This window comes from Gossypium hirsutum, chromosome A02 (assembly GCF_007990345.1).
Source record: "Gossypium hirsutum isolate 1008001.06 chromosome A02, Gossypium_hirsutum_v2.1, whole genome shotgun sequence".
Lineage (NCBI taxonomy): Eukaryota > Viridiplantae > Streptophyta > Magnoliopsida > Malvales > Malvaceae > Gossypium > Gossypium hirsutum.
In genome coordinates this window covers 32,452,662-32,457,668 of record NC_053425.1, presented here as the reverse complement: position 1 = coordinate 32,457,668, position 5,007 = coordinate 32,452,662, and the positions used below count along the sequence as shown (strand labels likewise).

The window sequence follows — 5,007 nt, the reverse complement described above, 5'->3', positions numbered from 1 at the left end:
ACTTCCTTCATGTTGGGGTTTAGTCGTCTTTGGGCTTGCACACATGGTTTATATTCATCTTCCATTAAAATTTTGTGGGTGCAAAAAAAATGGCCGATCCCTTTAATGTCAGAAATTTTCCAAGCTATGACCCTTTTATGCTCTCTTAATACTTGGAGTAATTCCTCTTTCTCCTTGGGTTGTAAGTTAGATGCAATAATTACCGGTAATATAGAATTATTTCCAAGAAATGCTTATTCCAAGTGATTCAGTAATTGTTTAAGTTTCAATTTGGGGGGTTCTTCAATAGAGGGTTTTGCTTAAGTTCATCGTTCACCTTAATACCCTCATATTCCACTGGTTCCAGGGAGGTTTCATTGGATTTTAGTTTGGTTCCTATCTCAAAATCATCGCCCACCCCCTCTCCTTGGGTAAGACACAGTTCCATCGTGTTTTTATGTACGAATTCCTGAAAAGAATCTTGAGTAGCATGATCAATAGAGTCAATAAAATAACATGAGTCATCTTGTTCCCTAGAAAATCTCATGGCATCATAAATTTTAAAAATGATCTCTTCGTCACCTACTCTAAGTACCAATTTACCATCACCCACATCAATAAAAGCCCTAGCGGTGGCTAAAAAGGGACGACCTAAGATTAAAGGCACTTCAACATCCTTATCCATGTCAAGCACAACAAAATCAATAGGGATTATAAATTTATCTACTTTTACAAGTAAGTCCTCTTTAATTCTCCTAGGATATTTAACAGATCTATCAGCTAATTGAATGCTCATCCTAGTGGGTTTGGGTTCTCCAAGACCAAGTTGTTTAAACATTTCATATGGCATCAAATTAATGCTAGCGCATAAATCAGCTTGTGCCTTATCAACATTCAGATTACCAATTAAACAGGGAATAGTAAAACTTCCTGGATCTTTCAGTTTGGTTGGTAGTTTATTTTGGAGTATGGCTGAGCATTCCTCATTAAGTTCCACTGTAGATAGGTCTTCAAACTTCTTTTTGTTTGTTAGAAGCTCATTTAAAAATTTTGCATATGTAGGCATCTGCGATATAGCTTCAACAAAAGGTAAGTTAATGTACAGTTGTTTAAAAAGTTCAAGAAATTTACCGAACTGTGCATCCATGCGGTCTTTCTTCAATTTTGCTGGATATGGGATTGGCGGTTTTTATTCCTTTGGCATTGGATTATCATTTTTTTCAAATTTTTCCTCTTCTTCTTTGCTTCTTTCAGCTTCTTGTGGTGGCTTCTTTTCTGATTTAGCTAACACCTTCCCACTCCTTAGTGTAACTGCTTTCACATGCTCTTTTGGATTTGGTTCGGTGTTACTAGGTAGATTTCCTGTTGGTCATTCAGATATTAATTTAACAAGCTGGCCTATCTGAGTTTCGAGCCCTTGGATCAACGCTTGTTGATTCTTAAGTGCTATCTCGGTGTTCTAAAAACGAGTTTCTGACACTAAAATGAATTTTGTTAGCATCTCCTCAAGGTTCGGCTTTTTCTCTTGCTGTTAAGGTTGTTGGAAGCCTGGAGGTGGTGGTGGTTTCTAATTCCCTTAGCCTCCCCATGAGAAATTTGGGTGGTTCCTCCATCCTGCATTGTAAGTGTTACTATAAGGATTATTTTGAGGTCGAGGATTATTACCCATATAATTTAATTGCTCGTTTTCCATGTTGTGGCCATAGGGCGGGTATTCTGAATTACTTAATCCTCCTCCACTTGCATCACATTACATTACTGGGTGAACCAGTGAAGAACCAAGAAAACTGTTAATTTTTCTATTCAAAAGTTCTACCTGGTTAGAGAGCATGGTGACCGAATCAACGTTTAAAACGCCGGCTGTTTTCGTTGGCTTTGTTCTCATGACTTGCCACTGATAATTATTCCGTGACATCTCTTCTATAAATTCATAAGCATCCTCAGGTGTCTTATTATTGATAGTTCCACCAGTAGCTGCGTCAATCATCTGTCTAGTCGAAGGATTCAGGCTATTGTGAAACGTTTGAACCTGTAGCCAAAGTGGTAACCCATGGTGAGGACACCTTCTCAAAAGGTCCTTGTATCTCACCCATGCATCATGAAGTGTTTCTAAATCCATCTACACAAAAGAAGAGATATCGTTACATAATTTGGCTATTTTAGCCGGTAGAAAATATTTTAATAAAAATTTTTCGGTTATTTGTTCCCAAGTAGTGATTGACCCTTGTGGTAACGAGTTCAACCACTATTTAGCTTTGTTCCTCAATCAAAAAGGGAATAACCAAAGGCGAATGGCATCATCAGAAATGCCATTGATTTTAAATGTATCGTAAAACTCTAGAAAATTTTCCAAGTGGTTGTTTGGATCCTCATCCTGCAAACCATCAAACTGAACAAATTGATGTATCATTTGAATTGTGGTAGGTTTCAGTTCAAAATTATTTGCAGCAACAGCAGGCCTAACTATACTTGACTCAGTTCCTGTTAAAGTAGGTTTAGCATAATCATACATAGTGCGTGGAGTAGGATTCTGATTTACTGGATCAGCGGCAATCGCAGGAGGTAGCGGATGTTCTTGGTTTTCAGCCATCTCCTCAGCTGTGTTTGAAGTATCATCCTCTTGCTCTTCCTCTGTGTATCTTAAGCTTCGCCTTATTTCCCTTCGGTTTCTGTGAACTGTGTGATCGATCTCACTATCAAACAGTAATGGTCTCGACGGGTTTCTTCTAGTCATACACTATAAAAACCTTCCAGGAGCGAATAAAATAAAAATTAGAAAAGAAAATAAAAATTTAAATTGAAAATAAAGTAAAATGGATGAAGTAATAAAAATTGAGTGCTCCTAGTATATTAGTTCCCCGGCAACGGCACCAAAAACTTGATTCATGATATTTGCAATAAGTTTTAAATAATTTATAAATTATCGTTCTTGAAACCAAGTATTATCACGATGAAGGCAAGTGTACCTATCGAACGGTACTATAGCTTTACCAAGACCGGATTACTGAACCCAAAGGAATCAAGAGTACTAGTAATTACTTTCTTTTTATTATCTAGCCTAAAAATTAAGGGATTTTTTTATCAAAACTAATTACCTAAACTAAGGGTGCAAAGAAAGAAAGTTGGGGAAAATACTTTTAGAAAATTCGATTGATTAAGACAATACCCAAGGAAAAATCCGCCTAGACCTCACTTGTTATTTAACTCTGAATCAGACGATTTATTCGTTTGACTTGATCTGTAAAAATCCCTAAGTTATATTATTATCTCTCTTGAGACTAATAACGTCTAACCCCAGGTTGATTAATTGGGATCTCTTTCTAATTAACGCCCTAGTGTTGCATTAACTCGATCTATGGATGCCCTTATTAGGTTTCACCTTAATCTGGCAAAATCTTGTCACCCTATCTCTAGGCATGCAATCAACTCCGCTTAATACAGGGACTTTTGCTTCTCTGAATAAGCGCATTAACTTGAATAAATATTCTTAGAATATTAAGACAAGAATTAAGAACACGTAATTAAGAACAAATCAAATACTTATCATATAATTTAGATAATAATAACAATATCTGTCTTAGGTTTCATTCCCCTTAGGTATTTAGGGGGTTTAGTTCATAATTATAAAAGAAAACATCTCAGAAGAATAATGAATACAAAACATAAAGAAAAACCAAAAACTCCTGAATGGAAATTGAAGGGAGATCTTCAGTCTTGATGAATAATCCGGCTTCTGAGATGGATCAATCGACTTTCTTCGAGTAATTCCTTACTTCCTACTTCGTGCGTCCTCCTAAGTGCCTCCTCAGGTGTTTAAATAGGCTTTAGAATGCCTAAGAGCCCTCAAAAGTGGCCTTTTCCAAATAAGACTATACTTGGGCTCGACAAGGACACGACTGTGTGCGATTGCTCCAAACCGTGGTCAAGGCTGTTAAATAGGCACGAGCTGTAGTCTACCCGTGTAAGCCGTGCTTCGATCCTGCCAAATGGACACGGCCGTGTGGCTTACCCGTGTGAGGAAGTCCAGGCCGTGTTGATTTCCCATGTGGGTCCATTTTCTCCATTTTCGCCCCGTTTCTCACTCTTTTTGCCCTCCTATGCTTTCCTAAGTATAAAATATGAAATTAAAGGATTAGGAGCATCGAATTCACCAAATCTAAGGGAATTTCATCCAAAAAATGTGTTAAGCATGGGATAGTAATATGTATAAATTATGGTTTATCACTTACACATGATTTCTTCAGTAGAAACTACTCCCGAGCATACTTACTCAGCCGCACAAATTCTCTTTCATACTCAGTCACAGTCATTCGACCTTGTTTCAATTCTAGAAACTCTTTGTGCTTTTGATCGAGAAACAGCTTACTTATATATTTCTTCTGGAACTCATTCTGAAAGAATTCCCAAGTAAACCTTTCTCTCGATACCACAGATACTAATGTGTTCCACCACTGATACGCAGTGTCCCTCAATAATGATATAGCATATTTAGCTTGTTCAGGATCATCATCTACAGTAGCTCTGAAGTCTTCAGCCTCGTGTTTTCGAATCTTATCAACTGGAGGCTTATTCAGTCGTTAAAGTTCTATAACTTGAGAAGCTACGGGAACAGGTTGGGGATTAGGTAGGGGTGGAGGTTGTTGAGTTACCGGATTTGTCTAGACATATTGTGTGAACCACTCGTTCATCATTTGGAAAAAGGCTTTTTTAGCCTCTCCTCCGTGACTACTTGACATAGGTCTAGAATCGGACGGCGCTGTCCCTTGAGCAAGAGCTGGCGTATTACTCTCTACATCATCAGCTACAACTTGATCGGGATCCATTTATTATACAAAAACACATTTTAAACTTGCCAGGAGTCATCACACTATCACAGTTTATATATGGCATGTATAGCTAGACTCTCACACACGCTACGTTAGTCCGAGAATTGACTAAACTGTAGCTCTGATACCAACAAATGTAACACCCCTCACACATATTCAACGCCGAATAGGGTTATGGAGCATTACCGGACTTATCATACAT

General features: G+C 37.8%; 1 non-coding gene across 1 annotated transcript; it reads left to right on the top strand.

The window, feature by feature from the left end:
- Window positions 1–2,024: 2,024 nt before the first annotated feature.
- Window positions 2,025–2,131, top strand: LOC121216401 (small nucleolar RNA R71). The gene has a single exon (XR_005912591.1). It is a non-coding gene; the product is annotated as a small nucleolar RNA R71 (small nucleolar RNA).
- Window positions 2,132–5,007: the final 2,876 nt, after the last annotated feature.